The sequence below is a fragment of the Abramis brama genome (genome assembly GCF_963993115.1).
Source record: "Abramis brama genome assembly, chromosome: 12".
NCBI classification, from domain to species: Eukaryota; Metazoa; Chordata; class Actinopteri; order Cypriniformes; family Leuciscidae; genus Abramis; species Abramis brama.
In genome coordinates this window covers 29,738,261-29,756,332 of record NC_139974.1, presented here as the reverse complement: position 1 = coordinate 29,756,332, position 18,072 = coordinate 29,738,261, and the positions used below count along the sequence as shown (strand labels likewise).

Below are 18,072 nucleotides of genomic sequence, written 5' to 3'. Positions count from 1 at the left end.
ATTGGCCGATAAATATAAATCCAAATCCAAATTTTTATATAATTTTTGAAAGCCTGGTTAAAAGTCATGTCCCAAGCACACAATTATATTGTTGTCATTATAATTTGTATGTAGCCTATATGACAAACTTGTGCTGCATGTTGCACTTAACTGTATTTTCTTTTTTTTAAAGTGATTCTAATCATATTTCAAGCAATTCAAAACCATCATAGCGAACAGTGCGCATTTGAAGCATCTCAGCTAAAGGATATAATCAATTATTTATCGGTTTTAATATATCGGCCAAATTTTCTTATCGGGCTGATAACAATAACATTAAAAATGAACATATTTCGTCCGATACCGTTATGATGGCCGATATATTGTGCATCCCTAGTTCCAGAGAGCTTGTTGATTGTTGTTGATAACAAAGAGTGGAATAAGTTCTTACTTAAGAATTTTTATATCAATATGCTTCAAGATACAGCTAGGTCAAAAGTAATCAAAAAGTAATCAGACTATATTACATAAAATGTGAAATAGATCACATAACTCACTATAAATCTCATCGTGCACATTTTGCTGTTCCATTTTTGTTGTTCTAGAGTTGAAGCCTAGATTTCTTTAAGCATGAATTAAAAGCAGTAATGAGAAGATGTGTGTGCGTGTATAATGAAAATGTCACCATGTAAAAAATAAATAAATAAAATCTTTCTTGGGGAAAAAAATAATTAGATAATAATTAAATAGGCTCCTATTGTTCTAAATAAAGTTAAGATAAGCACTAATACGTAAAGTATTCTAATCCTTATTTATCTTTGTTTTGTGGAAATTCCCTTAAGGTTTTTCAGAATTGGTTCCCATCTGAGGGCAAACTTGTCCCCATAAATTAGAAATACAAACACGCTCTGAAATGCACGTATATGCTTTTACAATTTCTCCTCACATGTATATATGATGATGACTTATAATCAACCCGATCTCTTCTAAAACATACTGTACATGCACTCTACATAATATTCTAAGAGAGGGAGAGCAGCATAGTTGAAAGTGTGGTCTAATCCACTGCCTGATTCCTTGCATGCACATCATTTCTTTCTGACATTGGGCTGACTGGGCAGAAACACATACACAAACTTTCTCACTTGCAGTGTTGGAATTCAGCTAAATAAAGTGTTGTGAGGGCACAACCAACAGCATTATTCTGTGCTCAAGACTTTAAGCTTCAGTCAGTTGTTTAAAACATCTATATAAAATTTCTTGAAGTTCAAAATAACCACATATTTGAGGGAATATGTATTGCTTTCTGGGGAGAAACTAGAAAGAACTTGAGCCGTTGTATGATAAGTCAGCATTTATTTTCCTAGCCTGTGGTTTGATGTATGGACTAGATGTTTGATGTATGTGCAAGGTGGACATGTTCCTCATTAATTCTGACGGTATCAAAACACAGGGCGTTAGTGAAGTATGATGAAAATCACCAACCTCCCCCCTCCTGCCTGAGTGCAGATCCTAAAGCCGTCCAGTCTGGGGGTGGAATGCAACTTTTGGCAGCGGTAACAGTGGCCGCCTTTGACAAAACACACCCTGTGAACTGCTGCATCTCGCACACTTGCGTTCCTTTCTGAAATATTTCCAGTTCCAGTCAGTTGCCGTTGTCAAACATGATTATTGATTCGCAGCTTTTATTTTCATTTCATAGCTCTCTATACCTCCCTTTCCCCCCGCAGACGTATGTTATCCATAAGGCGGCCTCAGTGCTCACGCGGGGAGGTTTCTCATTCAGCAAGGGTCCACACGAGTAATGATGCCTTTATGTTTTACTTGGGCACCGACTTTAAACAAAAATACACAACTTTCTGGCCACCTCACACATGCAAGGAAAGGAGCACACCCACCTCCTCTCACTTTAACACATGCACAATTCTCAGCATGCTACCGGTTTCATCTACCCCACGCTCATCGGTTTGATGCTAAGCAAGGCATACGTTTATATCTGGTTCTTTTCCTGTGACAGGTCGTAACATAATCTGCGACTTAAAAGCCTCTGTTTTCTTCATTTCAGCCTTTCAAATAGGTCTTGTTTCATAAGATGACTTGGTAGTAAAAGGAGACATCAACAAACATGGTAGCAACTGAGCCCAGGAGAAATTTTTATCCCTCTGATGTTGCGCTTTCATAGCTTAATGGAATTAATGAATTACTCAGTTAAGAATTAACCTCGTAACAGATGTTTCTCCTTAAATTTCTTAGGAGAAATATAATGGATACAAATTAGACGGCTGTAAGATGAATGCTTGGATAATTTGCTATTGAAATTTGATGAGAAATATTTGAGTTTATATTGTATTCGTAACTCTTGATTTCAGATGACTTGTTGGCAAATCTGACAAATATGTTGGCAAAAAAAAAAGTGTTAAAAACATTGTTGGGAATGGGATTACTTTGAAAACTCTAGTGGAGAGTTTATTGGGTGGAAAAAGTCTCAATTTGTTCTATATTTAATTTAATTTCGGTCTGGGACATACTTTTTGATGCCAAGGTCCCCCAGAAATTGCAAGGGCTCCAATTCCTAAAATATACAGGCAGCTGTATATTTTCTTGAATAAAGGCCTATTTATACAGTGTGTGAAAATATTAAGAGTGATATTTGAATCACATTTATAAAGTATTGTATGACATTCATATTGTTACTATATTTTAATTAAATATACTAAATTAAAATATTATCTGGACAATATTTATTTTGTATGTTGACAGTGTATCTCTTTTCAGCCCCTGTTAAAGTGATATAAGAAATATAAACATTTATTTTTCAGTTTTGATATTTGACTGTTTAGAAACTAGTGCGGTCTGTAGAATACATACGTTTGTGATTTATCACATTATGTCTGACTAATTGTGAAAAGCAGAATAAATCAGTGATCAGTAAATTCTGTAAATGCGCTAAAAAAAGGTAGCATTGAACATAACAATAATAGAATTTAGTAATATTTCTATAAATAATATTTAGTTTTCTCTCAAATGATCTGCCGACCCCCTCCCGGGCCTTAAGTTTGACTCGTGGAGATCTAGTTTCTGTCTTCTGTTCCGTATGAGATGATTTGCAAAGAGAAAAATAAGTTGTTTTTTTTTACTACTTTTTTTTTTTTTGGTGCATGGATAAATCAAATGTCCTGTTTGAAGATATGTGTGTGTGCGTGCACGCTTGTACTGTATGTGTGAGTGAGTAATTCCCTTATAGATCTGACCTTTACATACCCCTGGCCCCTGCGAGGCCACAGATCTCAGAAAGCGTTGGGTACATTTATAAAGACTGGTGCAATCTTGTTTTGTGCTTTCTTACTAGCCTTTCACTGTATACTTCTGTCTTTAGAAACTCTTTTTCCATCCTTTCCCATGACCCCTCTCTATTCTCCGACCGAAAGCACCTGTGTGGCTTGACGCACCTGTGTGAGCGCTCTGTGTTTGATAGGTTGTTGTCATGGTGACTGGTCAGATATCTCACTGTGGAGGGCCGCTTGATAGGATCGGCCAAAGTGGACCACCCTCAGGGCAGCATGTGAAAGACCTCATTGTGCCAGGAACCACAACCAAATCTATTTCGCCGTGTGTGGCGGCCCAGCTCAAAGCTGTGACTAAGCGTTCTGTGACTAACCTATTTTCTCTCTCTGTTCACGTATGCTTGTGTGAGGTGTATTGACTGAGCGGGTGTTTTTTTTTTTTTTTTTTTTCACCTGACTTCCTGTTCTTAGTATTGACTTTAATATAGTGTATTTTAAAGAAGACTCTCAGGACCTAAAGTGCCCTCAAACTTCCTGTCATACACTTTGGCCATAAACATACTTGCAATGATGCAACTGCAGATGTGAATGCTTGGCCAATGGTGAATCTAAAAGTGCTCTCATGTAAGTTTGATTTCATTACAGTCAAGTTCAAGCAGTTTTTAACTTCTGATTATGATTTTATAATTTCTGGCTGAAATACTTTGTGTTCTAACCTAGAAATCACTTTTTTTCTTTTTGTAGAGCAACTGTTCTGTAGTGTTGTCACGATACTGGAATTTCTGGATACTGGATACTGAAATTTCCAACTTTGAGACGATACCTTGAAAAATCTATTTACGATACCAGGGGGAAAACTGCATGTATACCACAAATAAAGATAATTTGTTAATAGATAATGTTTGATAATTTGTGTCATTTTGTTGTAATAACTTACACAGAGAACTACATTTACCAAAAAAATACTGTCAGTAATAATATAAGAACAAATAGGCCTAAACAAATTGCCTATGATAGCACAAATAAATACAATAGAATAAAGAGACAAATGAAATAAACATGGCTTTGAGATTTTCAGGTGGGTCTAACAGTAGTATTCAGGTAAATACTACAGAAATGAAAGTAATCAAATGTAAAATAACACTGGATAGTTTTCATTGTAAAGATTAAATGCAGATTAATGCATAGAATTAAAGTCAAGAGCAGCGAGTGATTTTTCTCTTTGTCTTTTGTTCTTTGATTAACATGACAGACAGCAGCAGGGTTATTAGGCTGCCGTCACTTTAAGAGCGTATGCGCGGATCCAATATACTGTCATACAACATTCTCTTTACTATTTACGTTGTAAAACTGAATGTATTTACCTGAATACTCAACAAGATGGGCATTTTGACAATTTTGAATGTGTTTGACCGTTTTAGTGCACAAAAAAAGTCAATTTGGTACTAGCAAGCTGTTTGAGAGGGAGCTTTATGAGAGCGCCATATAGATGGACTTTTGGTGTGGGCGCGAAACCTGCGGGAATTACTAAAATGATGTGCAGTATAAGCACTATTCAACCAACTGATTCATTTAGTTTTTGTGTCAATTGAGTGGCTTTAATGAGTGTTATAAATGATGAGTCACTGAATTATTCACTCAACCAAACACCAAAACAAGTCTTCTTATTCGTTATTTAAATTTGTGCGTACAAATATACTAAGAGACTCTAGAAAGTGTGTTTAAGCATCATTAGCATTTCCCCACAAATGATAACAAAGCCGACATGTCTTTTTCTTCTCAATTTTCTCAGCTGCTGGAACATGCCAAATTGAACAACCATGATTCTGCCTCTCATTATTATATGTAACCCATAAATTAAATTAGAATAAGACACTAACAGGGGTCTTGTCAATCACCAGTAACAACAAAAGCCATCTTTGCACTGTAGACGTGTCAGACGCTGCATCTGAAGTGGAATTTAGATTTATTTACATTGACTGTTTAATGCAGTTCAGAGGTGGCATGAATGCATTTACGCTGCAATTACAAATGCATAAACGGTGTTAGATTGTTTTAAAAACAAAATGTACGGGTGCTGCACTGCTCTCACAGCTGACTTTCCCCTTTTTTTCTGACAATGTATTACTATCATTTTGATATTTAAAATTTGCTAATCATTTTCAGTCTGAAAAAGATAGAATCACACTTGAATGCTATCTGCTCATAGTCAGTCTTTAAAGGCAGGAAATGAAAACTGAGAGGCTTCAGTCGAAAAAAAAAGTGTCAAGTGAATTAGTCTTTCGTTCACAAACAAAAAACTACTAGCTGAAATGCTGTCAGTGTGAAAGAACAACTGCAGTCATGCCGCTGCTTCACTTAGAGTTTGTACGTATGGTGTAAAACAGGCCTTTGACTGTCCCCACACACTTACACACACATGCTTTCATTTATTATCATTATTTTCTTTCCCTCTCTGTTTCTTTGTCTTTCTCCCACCATCTCTATCTTTCTCTCTCTCCCCCACCCCCTCCAGGGTGTTAAGTGAAGAACTTTTGATGTGTGTTTAACTCAAAGATGGCAGGCATTTGGCAAGTGCTTCAAATCATGTGGCTTTTTTAGCCCTTTGCAGCTGCTTGCAGGATTACTGCAACTTAAAGCAATGGATATACAGCAGTTGTACACAGTTAGCAGTGATGGAAAGTACATTAGAAATACTGTTGGCACACAAACCGCAGACAATTCATTGTAAAAAATAGCTTGGCACTCATATGCTAATTCCTAAGTAAATTTTCTCGCTTAGCATTTGCATGTGACCAAGTTTCATTATAAATCCGAGTCATTTTGCCTTTTTAATCACAATGTGCCTTTGCTAGAAGCTTGCTTTATTAATTAGCTTGATTATGATGTCAAGTGGTCTCTTTATGCACTCACTGGCTGTGTGAAGGAACTTTGAGAATGCGCTTCAACCGACCTCCTCTGACTGTGGCGGCACGATCTATGAAGAGAAACGTCAGTGCTAAGTGCTGAGAATCCAGTGTCATTCATTTTAAAGGACCGCTTTACTGCTGAAGGCTGGGAATGCATAATCAGGCCTTTAAAGAAGTGTTTGGCTGTTGAGCTGGGGGAATGTGGGCTGTCACAGAGCTGCTTTGGTGCCCAGCTCTGCCTCAGCTGTTGACCACTGCCAGCTTGGCCCAGCCCAGGCAGGCAGCACAGCTGTGAACTCAGAGAACTGCCATATTTTGATCAATTTCAGCATATGTGCTCTAAAGATACGGTCAGTCCTTGCTGCTCTTTACCTTTGGACTACCCTCCTGGTAAAACAATGTCATAACATCTTAAGGTGCTCAAGCTGCTCACAGTGGTTTTTGCTTGACATTCCTTTGAAACAAGTGTAGTCTTAGTAGAATATTGTTCTTTTTCAGGACATTTGTCTTGGACTCAAAGATTCAGTAGTACACAACACACACAACATGCGACAACAACATTAAAAGGGAAAAATAATAATAATTCGGATTTACTGCACAACACTGTGCCCAGCTGTAGTCCAATTCACATTTACCGACCATTGCTCAGCAAAAATGTGTGTGGCAAAAAACAGTCATTTCAATGGGAATCTATGTGATGAGGAATTTCACCTATGGACTTCCGGTGGCAAAGAACTTTGCCTGCGACATTTCACTGAGCAACGGTAAAAGTGACTGCACCTTTTAGTCTAACTTTGTAAAAAGTTAGTGTTTTTGTGAAATTGTATCATGAAATTTTAACCCGATCTCATGAAATTTTTTGTATGTATTCGTACAATGTAATTTGTATGGAAACATCAGATTTTTTGAGAAAAAAATAAAATAAATCAGCGTGAAAGTCCACCACAGTGTGGTGTAAATCGATTGTATGAAAATGTATAAGTGAGATCATACATATTCATGTAAATTGGCCACCAATTTGCCAAAACAGTAATACTTACAATTTCCCATTAGAGCGTGTCGACTGTGCCCGGTCAAGCTGGATTTTGAAACGATGTAGGCCTAACTTTTGCTGGTGCAACACTGCAGAAACTCTAGGTCCAAGATGAATTATCTTGATAAGGTGTTTGACTGTTTAGCCTTACACTAAACTAGTCAAAAGTGTTTCAGGCAGATAAAGCTGGTCTCCCAGTCTTGCCTAGCTGGTGTTCAGCTGACAGTCTTCTACAGTCTTCTAGCCTGAACAGAAGAGATGTTTACCAGCCCTAACCAGCTTGACCAAGATGTCTACCCATCCAGCCAAGTTCCTACCAGCTGGTAATCTGGTCAATTTCCTAATCCAGTTTTGGATCAATGTAACTAACTACTATCTTAAGGCTTTAGAAAGATTGTAAGTTTGTACTGCATCCAGATACACATGTATTTGACACACTGCCTTGAGATGGAATCCTCTATGTAATTTTTATGTCCAATTTAATGTTTGTGTTTTTCAGGGAATCAATTGACTGTTAGATTCCTCTGCAAAGGTGTGTAACTCTATATCCTATAGATCAGCAAAGTATGGCACAAGGGTCCATTCATAGCCTCAGTTAAGCACCGAAATATATTTTGATAGGTGTAAAAGTGGGGTATATTCATAAATAATTACTAGAGGGGCTTTTTCACACTTCCTTTCCTGCTACTGAGTCCTTAGAGAGCACTTGTCAGTGACTTGTGGGTAAACTTAGCTATTGCTGATAGGGAAGAGGTGGGAAAAATTGTTCTCTCTCTCTCTCTCTCTCTCTCTCTCTCTCTCTCTCTCTCTCTCTCTCTCTCTCTTTCTCTCTCTGTCTCTCTCTCTCTCTCTCTCTCTCTCTGTCTCTCTCTCTCTCTCTCTCTGTCTCTCTCTCTCTCTCTCTCTCTCTCTCTCTCTCTCTCTCTCTCTCTCTCTCTCTCTCTCTCTCTCTCTCTCTCTCTCTCTCTCTCTCTCTCTCTCTGATGTGTGTGTCCATATTGAGTCATGAGCTCTGCTACAGGGATCAGTAGGGCTGAGGGGGAAAGTCCCGAGTCTTTTCGGTCTGCACCTGGACACACTCACATTCCACAGCCCACAGGCCTGAATGAAGGACCTGTATGAGTGGGTGGGTGGGTGCTGCAGTTTGTGTCCTGAAATGTAAAGTATGCTAATGCTGTATCCACATGAATCCTAACCACATGAAACAACCTTTGGAATGACATAAATTTAACAGTTCTGTTGATTTTTCTTTTCTTTTTCTCCACCTTAATGTGTGTCTCTAAGAATGGTATATTTATACAACCTCTCACCTGTTTTAGCACTAACAGTAGTCATTCAATCATACACACATTTACATAGCTATCTTACTGGAGACTTCCCATTTACTAATTATAGTTATAGCAAACAGTAAATTCTTCTAAAATGTCTCTTAATGTGTTTTGTGCAAGAACTAAACTGGCGTGAGGGTGGCATGAGGGTAAGTGAATTATGACAGAATTCATTTTTTTTTTTTTTCATCCAATCCTTTGGAAAAGGACAAAAAGAAAACCCTAAGACTCCCAGAGTTTAGTCTCTAAAAGTGTAGCTTGGTCAGAAACGCACAGGTCTTTCTCCCTGCCTAGCCTTCTTGCTGATTGTCTAAGTGTTTGAAAACCCAGAGCCTTCGGAAAGAATGCGTTCCTGATAGCTTAAAATAACAGTGGGACGGGGTTTTTACACACGCTCTGGGCCAGAACCTTGTTGTTTCCGGAATCATCTTTGACCTTCTCTCTTTTGTCAATGCCACAGATTCTTGAGTGGGAGCTGAGGCCTTTCCGAGACACAACATAATCCAGAGGCTGTGGTTCATTTCATGACTTCCTCCTCATTGTTTGCTTGTCTGTGTGACTGGAAACCGGCAGTGACAGACAGATGACTTTGGTCGCTCTTAAACCAAGCCTGTGGAGAAACTGGACCTGGCTCCTTCAGAAGTAGTGAGTAATCAAGGCCGACGGCCGAACGCCATGCTTTTCCCACACTTCTCTAACCTGTCATGCTGACCTTGTTGCTCCACTATGCTTTCAGCTTGATGTCCAAATTATCCCGGCACACTGCTGCCAAGTTGCTTCAGTGGTTTACACAATCCTGTGCCCAGTCGTCATTGAGTATTTTGCACTCCACTCTATTTCCTTTTTCGTTCGGTTGTGTGTGTTGTGATAAGAGTGTAAAGCAGGCCGTATTGAGGTCAGAGATGGGGATCTGGCCTCTTCAGCTGCATATTTAAAGCACCGCAGTGAGCACTAACTTAGAAAAACAGGACCCGTAAATTGACAAGAGACGTTACGAGAGCGTTGATAGCTTAGCCAGATGCTAGGCCCCCTGCGTGGGTGTTTGTAGATGTCTGTCTTATGCTGTGTGTGTTGTAGCTGTGTCCTGGGTTGACAGTGAGGTCCAATGGCATTCATTGCATTAACCCTTTTGGCTATGCCTTTTCAGGACGATTGTAAACACACAATGCACACTGAAGTGCATATGTAACCAGAGGCGATATAGATAAACACATTTGCCTGTCAGTCATACTTGTTTTATCTTATGGTGGCTTCAGGCTCTGTCGTTACTATTTATTATTGCATACAGGCAGGAAATCTTTGTTTTGAATTGGTTTTGAATGCAAGGATAATTGTAACCACATATTTGAGGACTGAAATTTAAGAATCAACCATTTAAATATACTATTTGTACTCATGTTGGAAACCTTTTATTGCCTTTTCAATTTAATGACTTTAAAGATGTTGTGGTGTAACCAAGTAAAAAGTAACAACATATTTTCTTTATACTTTGAATGTGTGTTCACTTTTTGATCATTATTTTCTGAAAGTTTTTAAACACATTTTTCAAGGTAAAGGTTTTTCAAGGTAATATATTTTACAAATATCATGAATTATTAATTACTTACTATCATTACTTGCAGAGTCACACCACATGGCAGTGTATAATCTAACCATGCTTTGTCACAAAAGAGGACCAATTATTTGATATTTAAATTATTGACCTTAACACACAGTAATGAAGGTCTTCAGGGAACTTATATATATATATATATACAGTACCAGTCAAAAGTTTGGAAACGTTACTATTTTTAATGTTTTTGAAAGAAGTCTCTTATGCTCATCAAGCCTGCAGTTAAAAAACAACAACAAAAAAACAGTAATATTATGAAATATTATTACAATTTAAAATAATGGTTCTCTTTTTTAATATACTTTAAAATGTAATTTATTTTTGTGATGCAAAGCTGAATTTTCATCAGGAAGTTCTCCAGTCTTTGGTGTCTTATGATCCTTCAGAAATCATTCTAATATGCTGATTTATGATCAATGTTGGAAACAGTTGTGCTGCTTAATATGTTTTTTATAACCTGAGATACTTTTTTCAGGATTATTTGATGAATAAAAAGTTAAAAAGAACTGTATTTATTTAGAATAGAAATCTTTTGTAACTATATACACTACCGTTCAAAAGTTTGGGAACAATAACTTTTTTTTGTTTTAAAGAAATTAGTACTTTAATTCAACAAGGATGTGTTAAATTGATAAAAGGTGATGGTAACGATTTATATTGTTAGAAATGTTTTTATTTTTAATAAATGCTGTTTTTATGAATAAATGCTGTTAACGTTTTACTCATCAATGAATCCTGAAAAAAGTATTCTAAAAAAATATATTAAACAGCACAACTGTTTCCATCATTGATAATAACTGAGTATCAAATCATCATATTAGAATGATTTCTGAAGGATCATAAGACACCAAAGACTGGAGTACTTGCTGATGAAAATTCAGCTTTGCATCACAAAAATAAATTACATTTTAAAATATATTAAAAAAGAGAACCATTATTTTAAATTGTAATAATATTTCATAATATTACTGTTTTTTTTATTTTTTTTTAACTGCAAGCTTGATGAGCATAAGAGACTTCTTTCAAAAACATTAAAAATAGTAATGTTTCCAAACTTTTGACTGGTACTGTGTGTATATATATATAAAAATAAAAAGTTTTATTTTTCTATATGTTGTTTGAACTTGCACTACAACTTTGTCGCACAGAACTTGACTTGGTGGCTAAAAGTTTTTTTTTTAGCTATAAGCAGTTTTTTTTTTTAAACAAGATCCTAAATAACAGTACAGCATTATTATGCCAAAACTACTTTAAGGTTTTAATTTTTCATCCTTTTAGTAACATAATGCTTATATTGGTTTTGTGGAGCATTAACTTTGTTTGATGCAGTCAAACAATAATACTTGTTCAAAGGGAATGTTTTCATTGTCCTCAGTGCTCTTCTCGTGTGTATTTGACTGATTTGTGTTCTCTCAGCTGCTTGGGGTCCACTGACCTACTTGCTCACAATGACAGGGCTGTTTCTTCCTGGCGGTAACAAATCGTGAACGGGGGGCATCCTGCAGGCCTGGAGAAAGGGTGATGTATGGGACTCCCACCATTTCTCTCACGTCTCTCTCTCCTGCCATCTATTCTTTTGTTCAGGGGCCGCTCAGTTACCCTGTGTTAGCTCTTTCCCCTTTGACCTCCCCCACAGGAAGAACCAGTGACAGACTCTGAAATTCAACCGCTCTCCAGAGACACGTGTGTGTTACAGCTCCATCCACATCCAGGCAATGGGCCGTAGCATTGCTACAGATACTGACGCTATTAGTTTAACTACATTTCTCAGTAGTGAGGTAGTAGTGTGGCTATTTTTCAGTACAGTAGCAAAGCTGTCTTTACCCTATAAAGCCTATTGTATCATATTTGATACAAATTTCCAAGGCCTTAGAAAATCTTTAATAATTAAAAAAAAGTAAACATAAGAATAACTTTTATATTGTAAGAAATATTGTAAGATGAACACTTATGGTGCATTCACATGGCTCGTCGGCCTTGACGCTTGATGGAGGGCGTGTCTGAAGCTTGGTGCTGATGCGACCGTCATAGTGACAACAGCCAATTACATTACTTTTCCGGTGTTGCATGAACGCAATTGGCTAGCGTCTGCGCTAGGGTATTTGTAAGGTATCTGATTAGCTGATGCCTGCCTTGGCGCTTAAAGTTGAAAATTTTTCAACTTCTGCCCAAGCAACACCAGTGACGCGATGCAGCAGAACCCACATTTCAGTTCGGCAAAGCATGACATCACCCATATAAAGTAAATGAGAATGCACCGTGTGAACACACCGTTACTGGACTGAAGCAACTTTGGTTTACTTGATTATCCATACATACATACATACATGCATACATATATTATTGCTAAAAATGTGAGTATCAACAGGCTTTTGAGGGACATATATATGTACATCTCTCAATCATCATTGTTTTGCATTGCATCATGTTTTGACCCCAGCAATAAAAGTACAGAGCTTTGATCATGAAATTAAGCATTTAAATAATCTTACTAAGACATATTATAGGGAGAGTGACAACTGATATTTAATTGCATTTTATATAAGCAATCTGTAATCCTATTATAAAGATCTCATTGATTTACAATACAAGCTATCAGAATTTCATAATATAATATACAATATAATATAATATAATGTTGGGGAAAGTTACTTTTAAAAGTAATGCATTACAATATTGCATTACTCCCAAAAAAAGTAACTAATTGCGTTAGTTATTTTTTATGAAAAGTAATACGTTAAATTACATTTGTATTACTTTTTAGCACATGGGCTGGGGTTGCTTGTATGTTTTTTAATAACAAAAAAAAGTGGAAAAAAACAAACAAAAGTGAAATGAATAAGCCTCAGGCTGAAGGAAATGCATATTTACACCTGTACAGTAGAGACAGTAGAAACCTTTCAGCTTTGCTGCCATTCTGGATTAAAGAACAATAGGATACAGGAGAAGGAAGTTCAACACTCTTATTTCTAAATCTAATCTAAAGTAATTTTTGCTTATTAGTATGGCTGAATTAGATCAATGGAGGTCAGCAGCAAAGACATTGGTTAATAAAGTGAGATTAAATGCATAAAGTATATTTGTGTAATTTAATATAGTTAATTATAAAAGTTGTGCGTGCAATTCTGAGATTGCATTTTACTGTTTTTAATCATTTTGAGGAATACTGAATGTTTTTGTGCAAGTGAGATGAGTAAATGCATGTTCACTTTTAGTCTACTAAAATAGCCATCATGTTTACACAGCGCACACAACACCTCCTCACTTTATTTCTCTCAACATGGGAGAGCTGTCAGTCAATAAATGTGAAAAAGTAACTAGCGTTACTTATTTTAAAAAGTAACTTGGACATTTTGTTGTAAATTGAAAAAGTAATGCGTTACTTTACTAGTTACTTGAAAAAGTAATCTAATTACGTACCTCGAGTTACTTGAGTTGCCCCCAACACTGAATATAAATATCAGAATTTGCATAAAATAAAAAAATCTGTATAAAATCGAGGTCTCCTACTCAAGGTGGAAAAAACACCTTGATTTTATACATGCGTCCATATTCTCCTCTATTGTACTATATGATTTAGACATTGAAATTCTGTGCTGTTACATTTTCCCTCACAATAATTTGGCAATCAAAGTCAGTTCCGTATTCTCTGTTGACTGTTCTAGAGTGATTCATGTGTGAATCAGATGAGTCGATTGTTCACAATGGATTAGTCAAACATTTTTAGCAAAACAGTATGAATCAGCTTACGATTCAGTCTGAATCATTCTGACAGCTCAATCAGGCAATTAATCTTTAGGAGTAAAACAATAACAGGATTTATATAACAGGATTTTTTTTAAGTGCTCTGTTTTTTGTAATTTGTAGTATCTTTTGTTACACCATTTACGTGAACAGTGAAGGATTCAGGTTTTTTATAATGTTTTAAAAAGAGGAACTGCAAACTGGATTTAGCACTCATTGCTCTCTCATGTAAGACTTTCTTAAAGACAGCACTTATAATGCTGTACTCTGAAGATCACCATGCACTGCAGAAACTGTCAGATCTCATGTCTAGCTCTTCCTCAAACTCGTATTGTGAATTAATAACATAAGTATGATCAATAATAGATGCCACTATGACTTTTGCCCCCAGACTAGACAGAAGACTATGAATTATGGATTTTTTTTTTTTTTTCATGGCTATGGAGGTTTTTATTTTCTTGTTTTGTTCATGAGATCTCCTGCTTATCACATCTAACAGAAAGGCTTTTTAATTTAAAAAGTGATGAAAGCCTTAGGAGCACTTGTTTCTGAAATGTGAGAATGTCACTGATAATCTTATAAAAGGAAAATTTTGCAATATTCTAAAACATATGAGATCTACTGGAAAGTTGTAGAACACAAGAAGTCAAAAAGTACTTTTGATTTTGACTGTGTACTTCTTAAAGGGATAGTTCACCCACAAATTAAACTTGTCATGTCATTCCAAACCTGTATGAATTTCTTCAGTAAAGAAGAAAATATTTTGAGAAATGTTTATTTTTTGTCCATAATTCAGTGTCAGAAAATCTTATGTTTTTCACAGAAGAAAGTCATATAGGTTTGGATCGACATAATGATGACTAAATAAAAGGATTTTCATGTTATCCTTTTAATAACTAGAAGCATTTGTTAGAAAGATTTATGGTTTGCATTTCTCAATAGGAAGAGTTTACCAATCGGCATCATGTCTTTATTTATTCATAGTGATGATTTTATGATTTACTCTTTTATGTTAAATTCCAAACAGCAATTTTTTGGCAATTTAATTGTCCACACTTTTTGCTGAGGAACAACAACGAACAGTGACCGAAGCTTTCAAGCTTTAAAAAGGATATCAAGTCACCATTAAAGTATCATAAAAAAGTTCATATGACACAAAAGTAAGTCATATGCAATTTATTCCAAGTCATACAATAGTTTGTGTGAGAAACAAACTGAAATGGAAGTAATTATTCACTGAAAGTCACATTGATGTAGAAGGACATATGTCCCTTTTGTGAGCAAATTATTCTGAGTCTAGTCAATGATTGACAAAACCTGAATGATTAGCTCACAAAACATACTGAGCTGGTCCTTGGATTCGAATCACTCAATAGACTCAATGAACTCAATGGGGGAAAGATTGTCAGAGAAGGAAGATCAATCCACTCTCTGAATTTCTGATCGATCAATTCGCAATCTGACTCGTGATGCAGCCTGGAATCATAATCACGCCATGTTCGTTCGTTTGACCAGAGGAGACCTGCACCCCCCCCCAACTGAGCCTAATTTCTCCCAAGTTTTTCTGTCACCTGATAGATTTTTGGTTCCTTGACTGCTGCCTTTGGCTTGCTTAGTTGGGACCAGGGCTAAGGGGGCTTAAGCCCCGAATGTCTTTTGGTAAAGCCCTGAATATTTTGTTTCCTTGTCTTTCTCATAGAGCAAAACAATTAATCAGATGGACAAATGTGAATAATATTACAGCTGCCGCGATTACCCAGTCATGAAAAGTGCATATCACAGTTTTATTTATATTTTCCCCTTTGCATTAAAGGTACTTACAATGTGCTTTTGCAGCGTTGAGCATTGTAGCCAATCACAGACATGTCTGTTGAACGCATCGGCCAATCAGAGGCGTTTAAAAGAGTCGCTGTGCTGAAGATGTGTTTTGCGCAAGCTCACAGAGTTCTACACTTTCGCAAACCTGTCATTATTATTGGCAATGAACTTATAGGGAATAAGGGATTCACTGCAATGTATTTGATATTCTTGATGCTGCTCTGATGCACTTTATTACGCACCGCTCTGTTTGTTGTTAGGATGACTAAAAGTTCAGCGGTCTAGCTCATCAATGTCAAAATGATTCAAGAAAGTGGAGCTTACCATTCACAGAAGGGTGTTAACAGTGAACGAATGCCTGGTAAAATGTAAGTAGATAAACAGTTAATATCTGACAACTGTTTTACAATAGAAATGTTCAACTACAGTTCGACAGTATCCGGTGACGCAAATTACTTAACTTTTTTTTATTTATTAAATTTTGCCTTTTTGAATTTAAAATATGCTATAATTTCCTTGATTCATGTAGAGCGAATGTATGCATACTTAAATATTATATTATTAAATAAAATATTATTTACAAATAGTTTTAATTATTTCACTAATACAATAAGCCTTTCTTTTTCTTTATTCCCTTAAATCGCTTTTATAATTAATTAATTCCTTTAAATAAAAATACCCAATTTTAGTTTTAAATACCGAATATCCACTGACCTTAGAACCGCCCCTGGTTGGGACAGTATTATTGATTTGACTGCCCTGGCTCTGTTGGATGAGAACTGGATAATGACATCACTGTTTTCTGCAGAGCTGCTTTATAGCTGAATTAAACTAATTTCATAATTGCTAAACTTTTCACAGTTATTGAACTGAATCAACACTTCACTGACTTCAGATGAATAATGGCAATATTGTCTTTTTTTTAGAGCTGCTTTACAGCGTAATTGAAGTCTGTTAGCATCATTCATCATTATTTTCCTGTTTATCGCTGTAAAGCTGCTTTGAAACAATCTGTATTGTATAAAGCACAATACAAATAAAGGTGACTTGAATAATGACAAAATTCCTGAACAAAGCATTGTATGGCTTCAAAAGACTTTGAATGTAGTGTGTGAGTCGTATAGGCAATTTTTATGATATTTCTGTGATGTTTTTTACATTATTTTCCTTGTGATCTTCAGTCCCCAATCATTGTATTTGCATAGACTGAAGAACTCGACATGAGAGAAAATCACAGGTTTGGAACAACATGAGGGTAAGCGATAGTTCACTTCTTCTTTTTTTTTTTTTTTTTTTCTTGGTGAACTATCGCTTTAAGCTAGCATATTTAGCTTTCATCAGTCTGCACTTAAGTTTGGGTTTCCATCTGCTCATCAGAATGTTCAACATCAAAGGCAGGCATGTTTTAAAGACTCTTTAGGAGAATTTGGAAGCCCTGCAAACAATAATGATCAAAGTTTAGCATGTATTTCTTGGTTGTCCGGCATGTTTAGTCAAAGTGCCATTCCTTCAGTTCAAAAGCTAAAGATTAAAAATGCGCTTGTTAGCGATGCACTATTCATTGACACACCAGTCATCCACATGTTCATAGCAACCCAACCACTTTGATTGAGGAACTTAATGCATTTTCTTTTGTGTATTGTTGTGTGTGTGTGTGTGTGTGTGTATATATATATTCAGCCACCCTGGATTCCTGAAGATTTTTCTTCCCACTTAAGTATTTTCATCTGTAGCATTTCGCCTGCCATGATGTGACTGACACAATACCTCCATCCCGCTCCCCAGCCGCCCCACTCCATCGCTCTCTTCATGCTGATTTACGCTGTTCGAAATTTTGCTGAGTAAATTCTGTGCCATATCCAAATCCCCTTCGTCCCGTCCTCCCGACACTACCTCCCTCAGATGGATTTATACCGATTTTAAGACTTTTATCTTTTTCGGGTTTGTAATTTCTGTAAGCAGACACTTAACCAATGCAAAGCTTTGCTGACTAAGATGGTTGGGAGTTAGCGAGAGAGATCACAACCGCTCAGAAGCATCAGCAGTCACACACGTGCATACCTATTGCATATCCATACAAACGCATGCATTTAAGGACATACACTCACACAATATCTGCATGAAAACCTTATGTTTAGTGTTAATGTTTCCTTCCTCCTTTTATATGTCTATACTGTTTACATACGGACTCATTTATAGTGCCTATAAACAAATCCCTTATCATGGGATTTACACACAGATATGGGCATATGTATGCAGATTTATTTAAGATAATATGAGCACATGAGTAAATTGGCTTAAGATAAATAATTAAATAAAAATGCAATTCATATATACAATGGAATTAATACATCTCTTCTATGAT

General features: G+C 36.3%; 1 protein-coding gene across 1 annotated transcript in view; it reads left to right on the top strand.

Moving 5' to 3' along the window:
* nrsn1l (neurensin 1-like) overlaps positions 1 to 18,072 on the top strand; it is a 207,699-nt gene that overhangs the window by 14,225 nt on the left and 175,402 nt on the right. The window contains exon 2 of the mRNA XM_084130673.1: positions 8,994 to 9,178. The gene's annotated coding sequence lies outside the window, so the exon portion shown is untranslated. The remainder of the gene's footprint in view (positions 1 to 8,993; positions 9,179 to 18,072) is intronic.